We start from the raw sequence: 25,987 nt of genomic DNA, 5'->3' as shown, positions 1-25,987 counted from the left end.
AGAAGGACCTGAGTTCAAATCCAGTCTCAGACACTAGCATGTGGTATTATGTTGCATCTGGTATTCTTTCTTAGCAAACCCAATACACACCAAGGGATTTTTAAAGGGTATTACAGATTAGCATTCCAAACACTTTTTCACAAAATTATGATTTTTAGCATTTATTTGCTTATTGAAAAATATATAGAAAAGGTCACTAGCTGTCAAAAAAGAAAAAAAAAAGCTTTGTTTTGACAAGGTGTTTGGTTAAGGTCCATTAAAAGTATAAACTATAAAAAGCATTTAAGAAAATCATAGCATATTTTGAGAGTCTGCTTGAAAACTAATTATGTCAGTCAGAAACTTGAAAAATACATTATAGAGTAGGTTCTATTTAACAGGTCCCCATATAAAAGGTCAAGGCAAAGCAGTTCTCCATATTGAGATCTCTCACATTCAAAAACCCACCTTTCATTTTGCCTCTTTTCTCCCCTTCCTTCTTAAAGCACTACCAAAGAGAAATGGCATATTCGTTGTATATTTGTCAAATAAAATTTGTTGGGGGAGAAAAGAGTGTGACTTGTTTTCCAAAAAAATTATTGCAAAAACACCCTACCACTGAAAGTTCAGGTGAAAATCACTTTCACGGCTTCCTTCTTTTAAATAAAAAGTATCAGACACTAGAGCTACAGCATCCAGATAGTCAAGCCAACAGCAAACAGTTCACCAAGCACTTCCTTTAACTACCATATTTATAATTCAATTTTAGTACATTTGTAAACATTTACTTTCCAATTGCCATCCTAATGCTTGCTTTAACAGCACACTAGATGCACCAACAACTGACAAGCTTATTAGGATAATCTGTCTCAAGAGGAACGTATTGAGGCTAATCTCCTGTAAATGTCTTCTCCTTTGAATCTACCCCAAAACGACAGTAAGTCATGCAAAGCTTTTGTCCCCAGGGAGATCTATTTTGTAAATGGTTGCACATTATGTAATCATTCAAATATATACTTAATTCCCTCCAAATATAATGCCTAAACTTTTTATATTTAAAGAAAAAAACCTAGTTCTAATAATGCTTTCCCTTTGGAGTCAGAGGATCAGGGTATTCTAACTGCGCCTCTCACTTCTTAAGGAACCTTTGGTAAATCACATCACCCCTCTCTCAGCCGTGGTTTCTTGGGGCTGAACTTGGAATCAAAAAGACCCAATTTCAAATCCTGCTTCAAATACTTATTAGCTGTATGACCTTGGGCAAATCACTTAACCTCACATCCTGAGGTTCTTGGTTTATAAAATGGGGCTAATAACAACATGTTATCTCACGGAGTTATCGGGCTAGAATCAATTAAGATTATATATTTAAAGCCCTTTTAAACTTTAAATATTATATAAATGTTAGCTATTATTATTATTCATCTGCAGAATGAGATTGGACTAGACTTCTATGGTCCATTTCTACTCTTTAATTCTGTGAAATGCATTATGAACATATCTTCAGTATGTAAGTCTCAAGAGGAGACATGACTATATTTTAGGTAGGTGAAAAAAAGCAGTTGGCAATGCATAGAATTAAACTTTGTAATGGCTTAAAGCTTTGTTAATCTGAGGTCTTATAAATACTATGCTATGAATATCTCCAAGGTATGGTCTACTTAGTAACATCAACAATTAAAAACATAAACATTTCTTTACTCAATATGTTATGTAGCACTATATTCAGATTGACAGCCTCTAGATCATATTAGTCATAGCTCCTATTTTAATTTAATTCAACCCAGGGTCATAAAACCAGATTCCCTCTGAAGATTCTCTTGACTTTGCCTTTTGAGAGGAGCTAAGATTATTGCCCTTAAAAGGATTTTTGGGCAGTTCTATATAATCATGTCTGAATGAAGTTGGACTTCTTATCCTTATCAAATCCAGTAAAATGAAGACTTGCCACTTCCCCTATTTAAAATAGGGGAATAAATATTTATTATATTATATTATAAATAAAAATTTAAAATAGAGGTGAAAGTGAAACAAATATAAAGTTGAAAAGTATGAAAACAATGGATGTGGGAAAGTTGAGGAATCAAAGAAAGGGAGAGATGATCCAATATAATAGGTCAGAATGAAAGATGGCCAAAGGCTGCACCTTTCTTTTAGGCTTTTACGTATGTATTTTCTAATGCAGGAATTCTTAACCGGGATCCATGAACATAAATGTGTGCGTGTAATGTGTATATATGTGTATGTGTATGCATGTGTGTATATCTTTATGTGCACATATGTATATATACATAAACACATATATGCAAATATTTCAATATCATTTGTTTCCCTTGTAATTCTGTGTATTTTATACATTTAAAAACACTATTTTGAGAAGAAGTTCATACATTTTATTAATTTGCCAAAGGAATTCATAATACACATCAGATTGAAAACCCCTGCTCGAGAGTGCTAGATATGGGGAAGAAAAGAAAACAAGCATTTATAAAGTGCCTACTATGTGTCAGGCACTGTGCTACGAGCTTTTTTTTTTTACATATATTATCATACATATATTTTACATGTATATTACACATATATTTTTTACATATATTAAATATTATCATAACAACCCTGAGATGTAAGTGCTGTTATTATCCTCATATTACAGTGGAAGAAACAGAGAGAGTTAAACTAACTTGTCCAAGGTCACACAGCTTATGTTTTTAGTCATATTTGAACTCAATTCTTCCTAACCCTAGTACTTATCCACTGTGCTACTTAGCTGCCTCAACAGGCATACTCTAAATGCTCATGCATCTTTGTCTTTCTTGGCTTTTCCACATTACTCCTCTTCCTAGCTGTAATACATTTCCTTCTCTGGCTCTCCCTGGTTCATCATCATCCTGCTTTCCAAGGCTGACCTCTAAGATTTTGTCCAGAGCCCTCTTCTTTTCTTTTCCCATACTTGTTGTCTTGATGAGCTCACTTTTTCCTATGGCTTCCATTATCACCTCTACATAAATGATTTTCACAAGTGTGTTACCCAGTCTCATCTTTACTCTGAACACCAGACCTATGTCTCTACCTTCATGCAATACATTCCTATCTGGATGTTCTGCCAATATTTCAAACTGAAGACTTCCAAAATCAAATTCTTCCTCTGTCTACATCAAACTTGTCATGGCTCCCAACGTCCTTATTTGTATTGGTGGTACTATCCTATTCCTGATTCTTCCATCCCAATCACCTGTCATAGTCAATCAGTTGACAAATCCTGTCATTCCACAAAATGTCATTCCCATCTGTTTCTCTTGATTAGGATGGCAGGATCATAGGTTTAGAGGTGCAAGGGAACTTAGAGATTGCTGACTTCAATCTGCTTATTTTTCAGATGAGGACTTGTCCAAGGTCACAAAGACAGGAAGAGACAGAGCCATGATTTGAACTTAGGATCTGTGACTCCATGTCCAGGCCACTTTCTATTTTACCACACTAAGATGAATCAGAATTCTTCTAAACTACCACCACTCTAATTCAGGCTTTTATCTTCTCTTTTCTAGACTATTTTACAGTTTCTTAATTGGTTTTCTTTTCTCCCATTTTCCTCCTCTCCCTAATCAATCTTTCACATAGCTGCCAAAATAATTTTCCTAATGCAGAGATCTGCCCATGTGAATCCACTGCTCAAAACCTTACAGTGGCTCTCTATTGCCTATGAAATGAAATAATGATAATTATTCCTTTAATTATAATAATGTCATTATTTTGTCTGACATTCAAAATCTTTGCACAATTTGGTCCCAACTGACCTCTCTAGTCTTCACTCATATTTCTACCCTTCACCGTAGCCACAGTGAATGCTTTTTAGAAACCATCCATTTCCCTGAGCTGAAGCTAACTTCCATCTTTTTTTCAGCCCAGTCCTTACCTTGGAATATAGCTCCGCTCCTCATCTGCACATTTCAGATTCCTTCTCTTCCTTTAAGGTCACCTTCCCAGTAATCATCAACATCAACTGCTGATCACAAAGGTCCAGCTTCAAGGCCAGCCATTCCAGCCATCATCCTGAGAAGTAACTCTAGTGAGACTGTAGTCTGCCAACAGCTTCTGTGGTTGCTAAAGTCATGACCAAAGAACTCCAGAAAAGAACAGTCTTGATACCAAAGTTCTTTTTACAGTCAAATGCTTTGATGTCAGAAACTGATAAGATTTTTAAAAGAGGCATTACCATCTGCCTTGCTGCCTTACCTTAAAGACTGCAGGACCTTTCTATCTGACTTGAAATGGAAACCTCCCATATGAACTCTCTCCTCCATTATAACGTGATCTACTTGAGAACAAGGACTTTCTTAATTTTTTATTTGTACTCCAGAGGCTTAGCACGGGGTCTACAGTACCTGGTAAGAACTTAATAAATGCTTTTCTATTCATTTATTCATTCTATACTCATCTCAGGTACTACCACCATTAAGTACTCTTTTCTAATTCACAGCCCCCTCTCCAAAACAGACACAGACACAGACACAGATACACACACACATACACACACACACATACACACACACACACACACACACACACATGAATGAGTTCTTCACATTTTTCTAAAGTATGTTTCTGGTTCTCTCTTGTGTCACCACGATGCTCTACCTTCTATTATATCTATTTATATAAATGGCATCTCCCTCCCAGAAAATATAAGTTCATTCTGGGTGAGAAACTGTGTCAGTTTTTAACTTTGTAATTCCACGGCCTAATAAAATCTCTTGTTCATAATAGGTATTTAATAAATATTTGCTGAATTGCATTGACTTAAATAGTAAGAATCCAAATAATCTCTCAATTTAAATTCTGTTGTATGTAAAAGAGAATGTAAAATGGCATATGGTCTCAGAAACAGTCCCCTTTTATAGAAGGGACAAAAAGTATATCAATAGCATTATTTATACAAATTGTCCTTCAAAACAGGCTTCTGAAACCAAGTAAAAATATCAGATCATCTGTTTTAGTCAATATCACACCATTATCACCTTCTGTCAAGACACAAACTATGTGTTCTTTATAGGCGTGTCATTTGATCCTTCTAATATGCCATTGTATGCTGAAAGTTTAAGAAAAGGAATTCTGAAGTTGCCTAAGGCAACAGAAGTATGTTATTCTGTTCTTAATGGATTTTTTTATTATTATCATCTATAGCAAAGAAATCTCTTTAGAAAGGAACCAACCTACAGCAAAGGCTCAGTTACAAAACTCACCACCCTATGTAAACATTAACAGATGGGTGCCAAAGAATCTTTAATTATCTTGAACTCATTATGTAGATATTAACCTTGACAAATTAATAAAGGTGAACTAATATACATGTAGTCTTACTTAATTTAAATAGATTCAAATCACTGAGAATGTGTACAGACTACAAAATGATCAATCACAGCTTTTTAAAGTGTTTAATTCTATCTCTCCTAAAATTATAAAATAAAATGTTATTCAGTTAATAGTTTCTCCCTTTAATATTGTGCAAAAAACTGAGATATGTTCCAAGCTATTAAACCATTTGTGATGTACAAGTCATCAGCATAATTGGGGGCATACTTTATTGTGACCTTTACAAAACTTTCATTTCCCAAATGTGACAGATAAGAAGTGCTTTTATAGTAGCAATAATGATTTTTTCCTATGGGAACTTGCCAATTATAAGTTGGAAAGAGGGCCCATACTGCATATATATTTAGAATTTCAATGTACCTAACATTCAGCTGGAACATTTGAGATTCACACTTGGAACATATTTGAAAAGAGTTTCGAATTCTACATGGAGGAGGAAATGGTAAAATGGTGTCGAACAAAATATTAGTATTTCACAGTGCCTCAATACAACATTAAAAGCATATAATAAGTTCATTTTATGGGTTGATCTTCTATCACTTCTATTTCCAAAAGCCTTCAAAGCAATCTTTAAAGGTAAATTTAAAACAAAATGAGACTCTTTTCCTATGAGCTGGTCATTTAAATAGCAAACATCAAGCACAAAGTAAGACAGGAGTGAATAAGATTTTGACCACAGAAGGATGATTCTGAATCTTCCTGACCCATTAGTTACTTGCCTATTTCATATATATTTCCTATACAACTATCAACTCCTCAAGGGTACTCCTAGACTACACGAAGACATGTAACTGTCTAGCTCTGAAGACTCAACTCGCCAGCTTACGAGGGTTGGGAAAGTAGCTCCAGAGTTTTCATGTGCTATTTTAAGATGAAATGATATTAAATGTTCCTTTGGTGCTGTGTTGTGTTCTGCTTGAAAAGTGGTTATCCAGATATACTATCAGTAACTGTCACTTGGTCTATAATATTTTGCAATTCTGCATTCTCTGAGATGTTCTCACTCATAAAAATACCTGAAAAGATATCACTTGGACACACATGCTTTAAAAGAAAGCTAAGCAGCTCAGCTGTAGATTACACATCCTTTCTGCAGGTTACCACAGTCAGAACACCAAGTTCACTTTCCCAGCTGCTGGTGGAGGTCCTCAAAGAATGTGTTGCTGGTGGTCTGCCAGTGTTTGTGCTGCTATCTGAGGAAACAGCCTGGGAGGTGTGCACAAGCAAAGAATCATAGAATTTGGAGACAAAAACATTTTAAGTATTTTAATTGTTAGACAATGAAATATGTCAGCACCACCCTCATAAAAAGAAAAGCTTAGAACAGTACTTGAACTTTTTGTTTCTTTAATGTGTCCATTGATGTTTTTACACATTTACAGACTACTAGATAGTGGTTTTGCACATCCACACAAATAAAGACTACAGTCAAGAAATAGATTACCCATTATATTCCACTGTAACAATTGTATCAATTTTACTACTTTGGAAATCTAGCATAAGTTTTCCCCATTAAGTCAACTCTTTCATCAATTTTTGCCTTTGTGGAAATGAGAGAAAAATATATACTTAGCACACTGAGCAGCTGAAAGAAAAAAAGGTAAGGAAAATTATTATAGTTATGTTTAAAACTTTAAACGCAAATTCAATTTTCCATGGGGAAATGTGTACTCTATCAAGAATCCCCAGGAGTAAAACAACATGTATTCTAATTTCAGTCTTCAAAAGCAATGCAATCAAGATGGCTTTGCCTAGGTAAACAGTTGCTTGAAAATGACTTTCAAATCTAACAAATATCTGCTGCCCATAAAAGAGTCTGTAAATTCATCTGTAATACTTAAAAGACTACACTGCTTCCCAATTGAAGTAATGAAGGGCTGTCGTTTCAACTTAAACAAGAGTTCACTCTTTCAGTGATGCATTTATCTAAAGCTAATACAGAGCTCCCTAGTCCAGAAGTTCAGAAAGAGATGAGAAGAGGAAATGTTTTCTGCTGATATTTTGTTCTTCCTAATGCTTTGAAAAGCTGACAAAACCCTCTTTGTTATGGTCTTAAGTTCAGTCTATAATTAGGAAGTTCAGAAACACAGGAAAACAGGTGGTGGTAGAAAGGAAGGCGGGAGGAAAACGTTTACGATCATAGGTTTAGAGTGAAAAGGGACTTCTAAAACCAAGAGATCTTGTCCAAGATCACATGGTTATGAAGTGGCAGAAGAAGAATTCAAACTCAAACTATCAGTGCCAAAATATACTGAAAGCCTGGCAAGTTTGTGTGCAGAGACCATGTTAATATCATACCATTCCAATTTTAATACATAGATACACAGTCCTTTGAAATCTAGTTTGAATTTGAATTAGTTGTGAATTTTTGATAAGGAACAAGTTGATGCTTAAAGTTTTGAGTGATAAGACTATTTTTCATACCATCAATTTGGAGGAGAAACTGCTACTTAAAATGATTTGCCCTCAGTTATAGAATTTTAAATTGTCAATGATTAGGTCTATTTCATAAATAGTTTTTAAAGGAAAGGTATTTTGATAAGGTCATATGATATTATTCCGATTTCAAATTATACAAGGTGTGCTACAAATCTCAAAGCAGAATTTAAGCTTAAAATAAATATATAATTATACTGAACTAATATACAGGGTGCCCCTGAAGTCTTAGTGCTGATTTTAAGCTTAAAATTATGTAATTAAATTACACATAAATTTAATTTATGTAAATTAATGTTTATAAATTTAATTTATGTAAAACTAAAAAATATAATTTATATGCAAATATTATTTACTATGAATTTCAAGACTACATGTAAATCATTCACTGTTTTATAGAAATTAATATAACTTTATATTGTGTTTTAAATGTCTGAGTTTCCATGGGAGTTACAAACACCAAAATTTAATATTTTTATGATGTAGGAGGCTATTTTTTAAAATGCAGTACATAAAAAATCTGTTCTTAAATAAATCGCCTACAAAAAACTAAATACACATCAATCCCACTTACAGAAATATGTTTTTCTTTCTCTTACAAATGACTTTGACGCCACCAATCTCAGGTGCAGTGGCTTTCACAGTGATTTCGGAAATGTCAGCAACACAGCAATAAAATGCTTCAATGCCTCAGGATGATGTCATGGTAGAGAGGTGACTGGACCTTGGGATGTTATGCCAGCAGAGAACAAACCCTGACAGTTTCTTCATAAACTGCTAAGGACTGATCCCCAAACTGGGCATGAGCCTTCCCTCCAAAAACAAGCCTAAATTCAGAAAATTCATTACCATATGTCTGGACACCAAGCTATTATAATCAATATCCCGAATATAATTATTATTCCTAAATATGTTAAACATGCAAGAGATAACAGGAAATGGCAAACAGTTGAAGGTGATTAAAATTTTGAAAAGATTGTGTAAAAGGAGCTTTTATCTGTTTCTATAATAACATTGTATATAGGGAAGCATTTATGTAGTACCTACTAGGGACCAGCCACTGTATGCCAAGTGCTTTTTACAAATAATGTCTCACTTGTTCCTCACAACAATCTCACAATATGGGTTTTCATTATTATTATTCCCATTTGAAAATTGAGGAAACTAAGTCAGAGATTGAATACACTTGCCCAGGTTCACACAACTAGTATTAGCAGTCACATTCAAACTCAGGTTTTCCTGACTTCAGGTCCAGTGTTCTTATCCATTGTGCTACTTAGCTGCCTTGGAAAAGAGCAACATCTTAAAAAACATTGACATGTATGTAGGAAAGCAAAGTAAGTACCATGCAAAGGTCAAAATATGTGAGGTTTTTTCAATCAGGTTTCATAGGAATATGAATTCCACTTCTAACTCAGTTGTACTTCCTGTTACTCAAATATTTTTAAAATCCTGAAATTCTACCAAACATAGCAAGCAATTTTAGGAGAAGACTGTATGATCTCTTCTTTGAAACTACATTCAATATCTGTACTAGACTGTCCAACAGCATTTTATAAATTTATATGCTAAAAAAATTAGCCATAAGAATGAATGGGAAAAAAACCTCATGTATCCCCAGTATATATCACAGTATCTACATGTTCACTTTCAGTCATTTTTCAGGCATATCTGACTCCTCATGACCCTACTTGGGCTTTTCTTGGCAAAGATAGTGGAGGGCTTTGCCATTTTTGTTCTCCAGCTCATTTTAAAGGTTTTGAGGAAACTGAGGCAAACAGGTTAAGTGACTTGCCCAGTATCACACAGCTAGTAAGCATCTGAGGCCAGATTTGAACTCAGGAAGAAGAGTCAGAGCCTGATTTGAGGGCAGACACTCTATCTACTGTACCACTTAGCTATCCTAAGTACTTACACCTAGCAAGTACTTAATAAATGCTTATTGGTTGACTGATCGAGGTGAGAAAAGTGGTTCTCTTCTGACAACTTTTACGTGAACTTTCATGGTAATTCAAAAAAACATGAAATGTAAGAGCTAGAAGAGACTTTACTGAGCATGAAGCTCAATCCCCTTGACTTTGCAGATGAGAAAATGAGACCCTGAGTAGCTAAATATAACAGGTTCAAGGTCACATAGATGGTCAGTATCAAACACAGGATGGTATCCCATGGTTTTTTGCTCCTAATCTAGTATTGTTTCCTACACTATATCACATTACCAAATACTGGTGCTATTATCATATATGATATACACTTTATTATTTTATCACATATGATATATTCATATAGCAAAGGTGCTATAACCATATATTTAAATAAGGAGAAAAAAAAGGTAGGTTAAAGAAAGTACAAGAAAAATAAAAAGCAAAGCCTTGGATATTGAAGTGAAAATCTAATTTAAGTGGACAAATAATGCAATTAGACACTAGCATGTTCATGGACATAATTTAATGTTAATAAGAATGATCTTACTCCACATATGCCAGGCACAATAACATTTTACTTAATACTTGGTATGTTCTATCTAACCATCACGTTCTACCTATCTTCCAAATACATGCTGGCTACACTTGAAAAAAATCAATTGTATTTTCATCTGGATTTAGTTTCTCATAATTACATATGACATGGAAGAGAAGATTTGTGATTAGGAACATGGTTCTTACTCAAGAAAAAATTACTCACAGGTGAATGAATGGACAAAGACAATGGAAGAGAATATGGAAGGAATGACTGTAAAACTTCTAGAACAATGGATGGCAAAGATCTTTTTATTATTTTAGATTAAGCAACTGACTTTGCTACCACTTTAATTTAATATTCTTATCAATTTAAAAGAAATATTGTTCTACATATTATGGCATTAAAGTGACATATTAAGTTCCTATTTTTGGAAAATGTGCCTTTTTTTAACCCAAGACACTATAAAAGTAATGTTTTGCCATTTTAAAGAGCTTAATAATTAGTGTATCATCAGAAATTATCCCTATTAATTAAGTAAAAGTCTTTCATTGAAGGATAAATTGATTTACAAAAATGCTACTCATTATTTTTATTAAACAGTAGCATGTCACATTGGTTAGAGATCTGCTAGAAATTGAGTAGACCGGGATCCAAATTTGACCTCTGACAGTTTTTAACAGACTATTCTTGGGCAAGTCTCTTAACCCATATGTGACTCAGGTAACTTTCTAGAGCTCATTGTTCAGTCGTGGATAGGGTGTTGATTTGCACTGGTGAAGACAGTTTCCCACACTGAATAAATCAGAGATCTTTCATGTATTTGCATAATATTTTAATTAAAAATCAAGGAAACTATCACTTGGAAATATCCACTGAAATTCTATACATTTTTTAAAAACATTAAGATTTCAAAATTGTCATAATCCTATTAAAATAAGGTAATTTTCTCTTTCTTTTTATTCTTGATTTTCACCATGACAATCCAGGGTATGCATCACTAGATAATGTCCGAGGCCATTACCTCTGATCAGGCTTTACCTTTTTGCTTTCTCAATCCTGCCCTGTAGTTAAGAAGTTCAACATTCCATCATTCCCTGCTCTAGCACCCCCTTCCCACTTGTACTACTGCCATCAAACTCCAATCTTGGACTACTCCTACTATCTACATTCTTAGCTCCTACTCACATGCTGCTGAACTGTCATGAAAAAATGTACACAATGATGCTATCTGGGTCCACTATAAATATATGTTATCTAATTTCAACTGGATTTTCAGTACAAGACAATTTTTATTCATTCCTAATTGATTCTCTTTCACACTCTCCACATGGTTGTACCAGCCCTTCTCTCTTCAGATCTCCCACACCATCCCTCCCAAATCCTTTCAGCAAAGGATTTTGCTTCATGTTTTACTGAAAAAATAGGGGTTATTTTGCATTATCTCTTTTCTCTCATTATCTGTATTTCAAAATCCTTTGAAACCTCTGTTCCATGAGTCCAGACACTGATAAATATTTGGCCCTTCTCATCCACATGTACCCTTTAGTCTCTCATCCTTTCTCCTCATCTCTTCCATCCAACTGCCCCTATAATCATTTAGCACTCTAAATTTTAATATCTCTATTTCTTTTGCCTACTTCCGTTACCTACAAACATTCTCAGATCTTTCATATTCTTAAAAAGAAGAAAAATTAAAATTATCATTAGACCCTACCATTTCTTCAAGCTGGTGTCCTTTGTCTCTCCTCATTTTTCCAGCCAAATTCTAAGATATACGTGTGTGTGTTTGTCCTTGGTTGCCGAAGAAACAAGAAATAATGACATAACTTGCACTTGACTTTGTTTGGAGTGAGGGAGGACTGTGCAGGTAACCAGCCTCACTTCTCCTCCAGAGCCATCTGAATCCAGTGACCAGATATTCATCAGGATGACTGGAGATGACCCAGGATGCAGCAATTGGCCTTAAGTGACTTGCCCAAGGTCACACTAGTGAGTGTCAAGTGCCTGAGGTGAGATTTGAACTCAGGTCCTTCTGACTCCTACATTGATGCTCTATCCGCTATACCACCTAGCTACCCATATACATATATATATATATATATATGTATGTATGTATATGTAGTACGTTTGTGTGTGTGTATATATATATATACATATACATATATCTTACAGTTATCTATATCTAATATATATATATATTATATATACTTTTACTTCACCTCTCATTCCTCATATTTTTATGATCTAGTTTTCCATCTCATTACTCAACTGAAATTGTTCTCTCTAAAATAATCTGCAATCTCAATTGCCAAATTCAATAGCCATTGTCTCAAGTCTAATTTTCTTGACCTCTTTGCTGCAATTTACACTACTGACCTTTTCCTCTTGGATATATTCTCCTTAAGGTTAATTATAGTTTTTCATGATACTATTCTCCTCCTATCTATCCAACCTCTCTTTCTCAGTCTCTTTCAGTAGACCATCATCTATAACCCAACTCACCAGCTCCCAAGGATTCAATTATAAACTCTATGCAGATGACTTCCAGATCTTTATTTCTAATCGTGGTGTTGCTACTGACTTCTTGCTATACATCTCCACCTGCTCACTGAACATTTCAAACTTGATTCTCAAGGCATCTCAAATTCAACATATCTAAAATAAGACATTAACTTCTCCCCCAAACTCATCCTCATTTTGTACTTTCCTGTTTCTGCAACGGGTACTAGCAGACAATCATGTTCACAATTTCAGAGTCATCCCTGACTCATTATTCTCCCTCACTGTCTATTTCCAATCAGTTGCTAAGCTTGATCAATTCCATCTCTACAACACAGCTGATATGTCCCTCATCTCTAACCCACATGCACAACCTTCTAGTTCAAGGATTCATCATCCATCACCTGGACTACTGCATCAGTCTACTATCTGGTTTCCCTACTTCGTCTCTCACCTCTCCAATCTATCCTCTAAACAACTGCCAAAGTGGTATCTCTAAAACACAGGTCTGAGTATTTTGCTGCTCCACTCAATAAGCTCTCATGGCTCCCTATTATCTTTAGAATCAGATATAAACTTTTCTTTTGGCATTTAAAGACTTCACAATTCACTTCCAACCTACCTTTCTGCACCTTATTTTACATTACTCTCCTCTACATACTCTGGTCTGGCCAGTCTGGTCTTCTTACTGCTTTTCATGCAAGAAATCCCAACCTCTGTATCCATGCTTTTGCCCAGAGGCAGAAGATCCCACGCTTGGAATGTACTCTCCCTTACTTCTACTTCTTAAAATTTCTTCTTCAAAGGTCATCTCAAGTGCCATTCACTACATAAGGCTTTTTCTGATTTCCACATTGTTCCTCACTAACCCCCAATTCTAGACTCTCCCTCACATAAAAATGTACCTTTTATTTGTTTTGTATATGTTTACATCTACGCACATGTTTCCCTGGATACTCCTAGAGGGAAGCAACTTCCATTTTTGGCTTTGTATAACCAATACCTAGTCCAGTGCCTCAACCAAAGGCAGTCCTTCATAAATTCTTACTGACTGACTGGTCCTCTTGTCACTTCAGGAATATAACTGGCTGACAAAGGGTGTCAACTTTATTAATAATGTGTATTAAAAGCTCTGTGAGCTACTAATTACCAGCATCAGCTCCAGTTTCCCTGCTGCCCTTCTCCTACCCCCTACTTTTTCTTTTCATTGACTTTGCGCAGTTTCTTTTGAAGGTTCCTTCCTTGCCTATTATGTTTTCTCCACCATGTTTTCCCACCCTTGATATTCACTGTGAATGTGTTAGGCAAAATTAACAAATCAAGTCTTGGTGAAAGCATCTGCCTTAACCTGCTTTATAATTAAATAGAATGATTTGATGGGAAGGGAAAAGGAGCGGAGGGCCATAATCAGCAGGGAGTACATGGAAAAATTTCTTTGTCTGGTTTCAGTAATTTTAGTTTATTTTTCTTTCTGGGTTTTTTATTTTGGCTGCTGTTTCCATGTTTTAATGGTAAGGGATACATTCAAAATTCCTGACATGGAAATGTGCTAAAAATAATAAAATAATCTCTAAAATCTTATTCATTTGCATTTTTAAAATTGTAAATTCCACATTTCCCCATCACTCTTTTTGACCCTAGTTTCCTCATTAGTAAAATGGTGGGGGAGGGAAGGGAAGGGTGTTCGGGCTACATAATCTCTAAGTTTCCTTATAGTTCTAAACCCTATAATCCTAAATTTTATAACATTTCTGAACTTAGGCCACTCTGTTAGTTAAACTTCCTTCCCAGGACCTCACTTAAAACAGATTAGATGGGTCTCAGGAGACAATGGACATTCCAATAATAAAATATAGGATTCATGAAAACCAGGCAAGCTAGTTGACCAAGTGGTAATAAAGTAGAAAACGGAACACTGAGATATATAAGATTACCTGTTCTGTTTAATAAAACATAAAGAAATTATTTTGGAAGTCAATAAGATCAAATTTAAATCCAGGTATGGAGTACTAAATTTATTAGTGACACCAAGTGAATTGAGCCAGATAATCTGACAAGAAAGAACTTGGTCCAAGTTACTTAGAAGTGAACTGAATAGTTTTAACACATTTCCTTCTTGTCTTTCAGAAGAGAGAAAAAAAGTCATGTTAAAGGATTCCTATATTCTTGAAGCTACTGAATTCTGGTGTAGCTGTTTTGCTAAAATAAGAAAATATTGCTCATTTTAATGAATGCTACATGTGGCCAGAAGTAAACTGAAACACAGCAGCATATCTACTTACTCAAACTTGAAATGAATGGTTGGATTCAATCCAAATCTCTTAGAACAGATTCCTGTAGCACCTAAACCACCACCAAATTGCATCATTTTTAGTATTCTTAACAAGTTATTGGTGTTAGTATATTCAGTGAAACCAAGCTATCTTCTCATCTCAGAAGTGAGGTCAGAAAGTATATTTTTCTCTTTTCTATTATATTTACTGTAGGGGTGTGGGTTGATTGAGTCAACCAATTACAGTACCACAACCCACTTCCATTTAAAGGAACTACCTTAACCAAGTGAGAGCAACTCAATTTGAACAAAGGTTCAAGGAAAGGAATTTCAACTAGATGAGACAGAAAGTCTATCTAGATTGTTTAAGGAGACTCAGTCAAATCCTGTAAGGTTTATACAAAGACAGTAAATTAGCCCATACTTGGAGATTCCGGTGTATCCCCAAACAAGCAGCAGAAGCAACCCAGATAAGTTGATGAAAAGAAAGTACTCAGGAGTGGAGGGTAGAGTGCCTTTATCTTCTCCCCCTTACTTTTTAATTTTGGAGAGATGGAATATTAGGATTTCCCATCAATAATCTTACAGTATTTCCCAATGATAGCACTGATGGAGGTAGTGTGAGCACTCAGAGATAAGAAAAATCTAGACACTGAAAAGAAAAGTATCTTCAGAATTCTATAAGGAGTCCACAGAAAATTACACCATACCTAAGAAGAACATCTGAAGTACTACAGCAAAAAGACTTCCAGGAATTATGAGGAAGTCCTCTTAGTCTATACTCTAAACTTAAGCCCGCTATCCCATTGGATTATGAGTAAATCCTCTTAGTCTATACTCTAAACTTAAACCCACTTTCCCATTGGATTATCAGTAAATCCTCTTAGTCTATACTCTAAATTTAAACCCACTTTCCCATTGGATTATCAGTAAGTCCTCTTAGTCTATACTCTAAACTTAAACCCACTTTCCCACTGGATTATGTAAATAATTGGGAGGAGAGTGGGACACAAATTTTGTTGTTGTTTTTGGGAGGGATATTTTATACCAATGGCTATTTACACTACCTTAGTAAAATGCTGTTGTATAGTCATTTCAGTCACTTTCAACTCTTTGTGACCCCATTTAGGGTTTTCTCGGTAAAGGTACTGGAGTGGTTTGCCATTTCCTTCTCCAATTCATTTTACAGAGGTAAGAACCACAGAGCTAGTAAATGTCTGAGCCTGAATTTGAACTCAGTCTTCCTGACTCCAGGCCCAGCACTCTACTGCACCACCTAGCTGTCTCTACCTTAGTCAAATAGCCCTTTCTGAAAGTGAAAGAGGAATCACGTAAATGTAATGAATAGAGGGAAATGTGTCAAATATAAGTTTTTTGCTGAACTATGCTTCTTAGAAGGGAGGGTTCAGTTGGGGGTGGGGGGAAAATAACTAGAAAAAAATGCTTTGTTTTTTAAAGAGCATCAATAAAATATCACCACCACCATTCCAAAAAAAGACAAGTGTGACTCACTGACAGCAACTGCTAATGAAGGTGGGAAATACATCAATGATATCTTGTAAAATGTAGGAATAGAAGAACAACCCAGTGCTTCCTGGTATTCCCTGAACCCCAAATGAAGAAACAGTAGTCACCCTCTGAGGACCTGCCCTGTGTATAGGTAGGTAGGACAAACCTGGAGCATGTGCTGCTTTACTTGGGGTAGCAAATGCTTCATACAAGAAGAAGTAAGAAATTCTTAAGATCAGCAAAACGGAAAATAAAGGTAAGCATTCTAATGAAGCCAAGATACAGGTAGCAAAATATGGTTAACTATGGGGATAATATAATGGAAATCCTTTGCAGTTCAGACACCAGCTGGAAGTTAATTTTACCTAACACTCACATTGTACCCTAAGAGAATTAAATCACTACTTGATTTAATATAAGAGGCTTAAAGCAGTGTGATATAGAAAATTGCACAATGAACTTGGAGTCAGTAAGATCAGTTCAAACCTTATCTCTGACACTTACTAGATATCTTAGATGAGCATGGGCAAATGCCTTGACCTTTCTGGGTCTCAATTTCCTCATCTATAAAATGACAACAATAATATGAGTGCAAAATTCTTTGCAAACTTTTAAGCATCATGTAAACATCAGCAATTTTCTAATACGGTTATAATTCTTATTATGTTTTGACTTAACATCTTACAGAATTCTTCAGAAATTAGAGAGAAAGCAGAAACTGTGGACAAATTACTTCCAAATCGATATTAACTGAACCTATAGTCTTCTTCATAAACAAGAGCCAGACTGCAATCATTAAAACTAATAGATAAATGAAATAGATTTGACCAGAGAGAATCAGAAATAATGAAATCTAATAACCCATTGTTCAATAAACCTGAAAAAAATTTAAAATATTCTGGAAAGAGTTCCTTATACAATCAGAATTTCTGGGAAAACTGGAATGTACTCAACTAGAAATTAGGCTTGTTAATATCTTACACTATATTACACACACACACACACACACACACACACACACACACACACTCACACACACAGTAGAGAAGTCAGAGAAAAAGGCCAGACTAAATGGGCTACTTCAGAAAGCAAGACAGAAATCAAGATCTTTTCTCAATTACCTAGTCACCAAAACAATTTGTAAAGAATGAGGAGGCTATTGTGAGAGGTTAATATATGTATGTATGTATGTATGTACGTATGTATGTGTGTATACACACATATATATTATATACACATATAGTTATACTATTTACTATACTTAACCCTCTTTTCCTACCTCAGCTGCTTGCCAGTGATATAGTATCCCAGCTACATAACTAATCCAAGATTTACTTGGACAACATGAGTCCTTTCCTAAGAAGGTTCTCTGTTTTGTATAGTGATACTCCTATGGAGAAGCCAATCCAGATCTATTATTATATGGTATATTATACTTTCCTATGCATAATTTTTTTGTTAGTCATTTGTTCCAGTCTGTTCATAAGCAAACCTTCTCTGCTCATTAAGGCTTCAAGCTAAGTATGTCATCATTACATGTAGATTTAGTTATCAATTTTGAAGCACACTTAAAAAAACTTCATCTCACCAGGGATTTAAAGTAGTCTAATCATTCAGATAATTTACAGAAAATAGAAAGCATTTAGTCTAACTCCTAAAATTGTTGAGTATTTCTGATCTCCCCAAAGTATCTACAGTGTCCTCAATAAACATACTTGTCATGAAACGTTATTTTTAGAATAAACTTTATTTTATTTCAGTTCTGAATTCTCTCCCTCTCACCTTACTCATTTAGAAAGCAAGAAAAATAGTATTACATATATGTAGTCAAGCAAAACAAACTGCCATATTAGTCATGTTAAATGTATATGTGTATATATTGTATATGTGTGTGCATGTATACATACACGCATATTCATACAAATATATACATACACATACACACACACACACACACACACATATATATATATATATATATACAAAAGCATACACACAGATAGATAGACAGATATAGATAGATGGATGGATGGATGGATGGATGGATGGATGGAGGGAGGGAGGGAGGGAGAGAGACAGAGAGAGAGAGACAGAGAGAGAGAGCACAATATGCATTGATTCATCACCTCTCTCTGCAGAATGCATGTTTCATCCCGTGTCCTCAGCTGCTGGTTGGTTCCACTGGAAGTATTACTTTAAATAAGAATCCTCTGTGCATCTCTATGTACACTGTCTAATTCCAGCATTTAGGTGCTTAAACATCTACTTTGTGGTTAGCAAGCATTTCTTTTATAGGGAAAGACTACAGCTATCTTCAACCAATCAGCAGTCTCAATCAATAGCTCTGAAATTTGTTACACTTTGTTGTTAACCTCAACCAACAGTAATGAATCCCTCTTCAGTTTTCCTATTCAGCTCTTTCTAGACAATAAAAAGCTAAGAATTTCTTCCAAAAGTCAGACTACAACAGGAGGTACAGAGGTCTAGGCTAAGATCTTTTTAGAATTTTTCCATTAACAGTCTCTCACTTCAGAATTCTAAACTAACCCTCTCCAGTTTCTTCAATCAATCTTTATGTGGTATGATCTTGAGGTTCCTCACCATTCTGGTTGCCTTCTGTATGCTTCCATAAAATGCTGTGCCTAAGAATTTAACATATTATATAAGATATAGTCTGACTAAGGAAGAGTACTATGGGATTATCACCTTCCTGTTCTAGACAATGGGTAGCTAGGTGGTACAGTGGATGAAGTCCCAAGGACTCATCTTCTAAATTCAAGTCTGGCGTCAGACACTTACTAGCTTTGTGAACCTGGACAAGTCACTTAACCCTGTTTGCCTCAGTTTCTTCATTTGCAAATGAACTGGAGAAGGAAATGGCAAACCACTTCAGTATCTTTGCCAAGAAAATCCCAAATGGGGACACAAACAGTCAGATGCTACTGAAAAACAACTGAAGAACAACAGTTTTAGACGTGTCTCTTAATGTAGCCTAACATTACATTAACTTTCTTTGGCAGCTGTATCTCACTATTGATTTATGTTAAGCTTTCGATACATTTAATCCCAAGAACTTTTCGCAGACAAATTGATTTCTAGTTACACTTTCCCCAACTTATACTTGTGGTGCTACTTTTTAAAGACAATTTTAAGACATAAATTTAAGACTTTATTTTCCCCATTAAATATCATCACATTGGATTTTATTGACAGTGTTACCCAGTAAAGGTCATTTTTGGACCCTACGTTTTTTAGTGGCAATGTATTAGATACTCCTAATTTATGTAGCTTTTTGTGATACTATGATTGGCAGACTTTCTAAGGATTCTTCTCAATTATCTACATTCAACACTTCTACTAAGACAGTAGACTTGGGTAATTATAAATATCAAATTAACTCTTCCATTCCCTAAAAGTGAAGGAACAACTTAAGATATTTAAAAAGTCAGAAACTTCCAGAGCATTTTATAGTATCTGGCACAGTAAAGACATGGCACAACGCCACTAGCACTTAAATTGTTCAGTCATGAACTTAAATTGGATTTCATCCTCTTGGTTATCACTCTCTGGAATTCAAATGACAATTGCTTTAACAGAGAGTCTGAGAGTTAGTTGAGTTATGAGCCACCATCTAGGTTGACTTTACATGGAAGAAATCTCTATCACATACTGAACAAGCTTTTACCTGAAGACCTCCAAGGAGGGGAAACCATCACCTTTCAAGACAGTCAATTCCATTTCTGGACAGCTCAGATTATTAGGAAGCTTTTCTTGATACTCAGCTTAAATTTATCTCACTGGAACTTCACACATTGCTCTTTCTTCAGTTCTATAGGGCCAAATGAAATAAGGCAATCTGTCCTCCCTATAAAAGTTCTAGAATACTAGGATACAGCTCCAAGTCTTCTTTTCTCCAGAGTAAATTATGTTCATTTCCTTTAACCGTTCCTTATATATCATGGACTTAAGGCAACGACTCTGGCTGCCATCCTCTTGACACTTTTCAGTTTAATTAATGAATAAAACATGGTATCTTGAACTGAACACAGTACTCTAGATGAGGTCTGATAAAACAAGAGTCTAGTGAGAGAATCTTTATTCCTGGAAGCTTAATGCAATCCAAGGTCACATTTGCTTTTTGGGGGTGCCACATTACACTGATAGTGATTCATGCTGAGTTTAAAGTTTCCTAAGTCCTGGAGATGTTCTGCAGATCTTAAGCAGATCAACTGCTACTTAACTTTGCTTTACTCATCTTATACCTTGAAATTAATCTTTTGAACCCAAAGCCAATACTTTACACTTTTCCCTATTGAATTTTTTCATGTAAAATTCACCCCAATACTTTAGAAAAAGAGTGCTTTACCCCTTTGTATCACAGAATCCTTTTGGCAGAGTTTGCTAAAGCCTAGGGGTTTCTTCTCAGAATGATGTTTTTAAATACTATAACTATATATAAATATATACATATATACACAGATATAGATAAAGATATATATTATAAATATATATCACTACAAAAGAAACCAAATATATGATAATAGTTGTAAATTTTTTATACAAATGAGCTTACTAGCATCAGGTTAAGAGCCCTGGAACTAGACTTGGATTCTGACTCTGTCACACAGGACATTAACTATTGCTCTGAACTTTGTGTTATCTTCAAATGTGATCAGCATAAAATGTATACCTTAATCCACGTTCTTGATAAAAATGTTAAATAGTTCCCACCCAAGCATAGGTCCTTAGAATATGCCACTGGAAAACCTCTACTATGTTGACGTTAAACTTTTAACAATAATTCTGAGTCCAGTCAGCCATCCATTTCTGAATTCATCTGATTATCTTATTGTCTAAGGCATATCTCTCCATCTTCTCCACAAGAATAATAAAAGATGCCTTACCAATAGATTCACTAAAAATCTAAGGATACCCAAAGCATCGCTCTCATTTATTTCTTCAGTGATCTTGTTTAAAAGGAAAAAAAAGGCAATCTTTTCATATTTCTATTCATGACAAGCTCATGAATCTCTTTCTAATCATTACTATCATTTCTAGATATTCTCCCAACTATCTTATCAATAATATGCTCTAAAATATTCCCAGTCAAGCTTACTGACCATTATTGCCTCTTCCATTTTTAGAAAATCTGAGCAACATCTGCCCTTCTTTAAACCTGTGGTTTTCTTCCAATATCCCATAATATTTGAAAAATCACCGAGAGTGGTTCATCAATCACATTTGCCAGTTCTTTTCAGGACCCAAGGATTCTTGACCAAGAAGACCTGAATTCATCATGGGCATCTAGCGGCTTTCTTATTGTCTCATTTGCTTTGGGAATCAATTCCCTATTAATCATTTTTGTTCCATTATTTTCAGTGAAAATGTTATTTTCCTTTTGCAGAGAAGACAAACAAAACAGGAACCAAGCAGATTTGCCTTAAATATTTTGTGGAAGAATCAATTAAGCATCAATATGTATTTATTGGGAGTTTGGAATAGCACACTGTACCTACCATCTCCTGCCACTCTATAAAAATTAATAACCCCAACTGCCACAAGTTGGATGGGGTTTGCTCTGCTGATCCAGCTGCTTTTGCTCTCTAGTTGTCCCTCCCCTGCTGCTATCATTCCCATTTAGGAAAAAAAATAAAACAACCATTTTAATCTTTCCATGGTTTCTCTGCAAGAGCTGTCAATTAGATACTTAATCCCTATGTGAGTGGAAATCAGAGAGAACACACAGGGTTCATAGGTTATATAGATTCTTGCCATAGTTTTATGACTGCAGTCATAGTTTAAATTAAATCACTGAGAAATGGTAAGTAGTTTTCTCGTAGAGGGTGACACAATGGGGTAAACATAGTGATATTTCTAGAACTGGGTCACTGCTTCTTTTGGTGGTTTACTATTTGAGATGGGAATGAGATCACTAAGAAGTGCTACTAGTCACACTGAATGTATGAGCAGTGTGGGATATAAAGAAGGAATCTATCACACTAAAAATTAGTATTCACATAAGAATGACTGAGATTTATTACTACTGACATCACAATCATAACAGAAAGAATTTATATTTATAAAATAAATGCTAGTTATTTTATTAGCTTCCTCATAGTAGTTATGATCATTAATAGCACTGATATTTTGCTAACAGGAGAAATTAAGGCAAAAAAAATTAAGTAACTTGCCTAGGATCACGTGGTAGGCAATAATATAACTGGTACTAGAATATCTTCCCAAAAATTTATCATTAGGAAAAATCGACACACACTAAGACAGGAAAATTAATTATTATCCATTGTAATTGTTTTTAATCACTTTTCTTCAAGAGAACAAAAATATATTTTGTAGATAAGCAAGTATAAAGTATAAATTATTTAACAAGTACTATTACTCATAAATATATATTTAGCAAATACTATTACTATTATTCTTGCATTTAATGTAAAGGAATTTCATTCTATTTATTTTAATATGTCTTATTAATGTGTATCAAATTAAAAACTAAAAATGGCTTTACTATCTCATAACACTAAACTATCAATTCAATATTATACTATCAAATTATAAATTATTACATTATTAAATATTATTAAAAATTAAATATTATACAAGAAATAAAATGAATAAACTTCCTTTACAATCAAAGATGTTGAGATTTCTAACTACAACTGAAAAATTAAATTTAGCATAATGGTTTCTCCCATTCTTTTATTCTAAAATTATTTATTTACACATAAGCAACATGTGAAATTACATATAAATTATACCAGATAGCACATCATTCTTATCCCTATATAAAAAAATGCTTTCCTAAACATACTGTCTATGAAAAATTAATCCTTGAACTTCATGAAAATTGTAACAGTAGATATCTCCTAAATCTATCAATGATCAAACAACACCAAAACAATCCATCAGTTTATAGAAGTAAACAAAAGAACTTCAACTAAACAGTGTATCTAATAACATAAAGATAAAAAAATAATAATCAAATAAAAATAAAACAAACAAGTCATACCACTTAGTTGTCAGAATGAATGTTTCCTCGTTTAAATCTTTTTTATACCAAAAAATCTATGAATATATACAGTTCACATTACCCCCTAATTTCAAAATATATTATCTCCTCCACTCCCCTATCTAGAGAATTAAATCCTATGAGAAAGAATATAAAAAGAAGGTTTTTTTAAAAAGAAATTCAAGAAAACAGTTTAGCAAAACTAACCAACACAGCAAATGATTCTAGAACTACACAAAATTATTTTCAACTAGCATCTTGGTGCAGTGCAAAAGTAACTGAAGTGCTGTCGAGGTAAATCTAGGAGTCCCTGAAACCGTTTCAGGGGATTCACAAGGTCAAAACTATTTTCATACCAATACTAAGACATTTTAATTTGTAACAGTAAATGTAAATAGACATAACTCACTTAAATAGACTTATCTTGGAAATTTTAAACAATTTTTAAGAGTGTAAAAGAGTCTTGAGATCAAGTCTGAAAACTACTGGAGTAGTGGAAACAGCTGTGAAATGTGGAGTCAGAAAACCTGGTTTCACATCCAATTTCTACCACGGACTACTTGGGTGACTTTGGGAAAAAGTTTCTTCATTTCTCTGATTTGTAAAACATACATTCCAGCTCCAATTCTATGAACCTGGCACAAATAGTCCTTGTGATCCAGGAAGACCCTTGGTGAAAACTAGTCTCTATTTATAAATGGTAAATCAGAAAACAAACTGGTGTGATCTGATTAACTTTCTCAGGATGGTAGGTCACGATAATTGCCTTGAGACTTGATTATTTAGTATCGTCAGTATGTTCTGAAACTTACCGTCTCTCTTATATTAAAACAAAAAATCCAAAAGAGAAAGCAAGTCCTTTGAAATATATTTTAGCATATACTTTTCATTTTTAAAATGACATTGCTTTCGAATATATTATATATTTTTGACATATAACTCTTCTTTTATTTGACTTAGGAATCATAGAAATATAGAACTAGAAGAAACCTGGAACAACAACCTATCTGTTCTTATCTTTGCATTTTTTTGAAGCATGAAGACTATCTATCACTTACAATGTCTGAGAAACTATTCTCCAATCTTCCCAAAGAAAGTTCTCCAAATGCATAAGAAATCTTTTCCATAACTAATGAAATTCTTTACAATTTGTGGCTGGTCACTGCATGGAAACAATGAAACAAAGGTCAGAGTTTCAATTCTCCTAAGGGTGAGTTAATTTTCATTTGTTCCATATAGACCCCTTGTTCACAAATGAGACTAGGTTGCTGAATGTGGCCGTATTAGCATAAAGTACTATTGGAAAAAATACCCCTCAAAATGTGGGTTACTGATTGTGGGTCATCAAAATGATTTTTATAGGCAATAGTATATTTTTATTTTAAATCCCTTAGGCTATAGTTTAAGCCCAATTCCTCTCATTCTTACAGAATGGGGACAGCAGTTCAATCACTTAAGTTCCCAAAATATTCATTTAACAGCTCAACATTTACATTCTTTACCAATTTCTCCACTATTCTTTAATCTATCAAAAATTATATTCTGATTTTTAATGATTAACTCATGTCCCTCTGAAACCTCTTCAAAGCCAAAATCTATAAAACTAGTTTTCTAAAAAAATAAAAAAAATGATTTCATTGTGAGCAATTAGAATAGAAGAGATCTTTTGAAGATAATTCTTAAAGAATATTGATACCAACTAATTTAGCACTCTACTCAAAACAATACTCTTTTATTCTATGTCTAAATCATATGTTTCAGTTTCAAATCAACTTAAATAGGGCACCCATTTCATCTCACCCTCCTCTACAAAATTTAAAGTTCAGAGATCAGGATGTATAATTCTCTTCTCTGTTTTCACAAACACATATTGTAAAAAGTGTCCTTGCAACGTCTGCTACAGAGTTTTGGTTTTCAAGCTACATGAATTTTACTCTGAATGTTGTGATTGCCAGAAGTAACTGAGTCAGTCCTAGTTTGACAGAGTCCATGAGTTGAAGAACTATCAATGAGAAAAATAGCCACTTAGAAACCTAGAATTTTCTAGCAAGAAGCAACATTTGAGATCACTTGACATGACAGAGGAATGGAATAAGAATCTACTTGTAAAATAAACTCATGAGTTGAAAGCAAGATAAAAGGTTTTTTTCTCAACTTACTCTTAAAATATGACCAAAGTCCAACTCACAATTATGAAATGAAGTAGAACAAGTATAAAAATCAAGGTTAGCACATGAGGAAGGAAGTTCATAACCAGCTATAAATCAGAGTTGAAATTCCAGACTGTGAGAAGGAAAGGTGGAAATTAGAGTCGGAATGAAAAAATTTAAGTTTTTGTATGTTCCTAGTCACTTACTATGAGTTCACATTACTTAGTTCTTAACAATTCATCTGATAATAGGGTAATCCATAAAGTAATGCCATATGGATAAATA

At 34.3% G+C, this 25,987-nt stretch overlaps 1 protein-coding gene across 10 annotated transcripts in view; it reads right to left on the bottom strand.

Annotated features, from left to right (window-relative positions):
- The window catches only part of PLCB4 (phospholipase C beta 4), a 482,923-nt gene that overhangs the window by 420,162 nt on the left and 36,774 nt on the right, over positions 1 to 25,987 (bottom strand). For 2 of the 10 annotated variants that reach the window (XM_072634443.1, XM_072634441.1), the window contains exon 1: positions 3,893 to 4,065. The exons of the other annotated variants lie outside the window; for them this stretch is intronic. The gene's annotated coding sequence lies outside the window, so the exon portion shown is untranslated. Of the gene's footprint in view, positions 1 to 3,892; positions 4,066 to 25,987 lie in introns of those variants that run through there. 10 annotated transcript variants of the gene reach the window in all.

Source organism: Notamacropus eugenii, chromosome 1, assembly GCF_028372415.1.
Source record: "Notamacropus eugenii isolate mMacEug1 chromosome 1, mMacEug1.pri_v2, whole genome shotgun sequence".
In the NCBI taxonomy this organism is placed as follows: Eukaryota; Metazoa; Chordata; class Mammalia; order Diprotodontia; family Macropodidae; genus Notamacropus; species Notamacropus eugenii.
The sequence above is the reverse complement of the archived record's forward strand: the minus strand, read 5'-3'. Positions and strand labels throughout refer to the sequence as shown.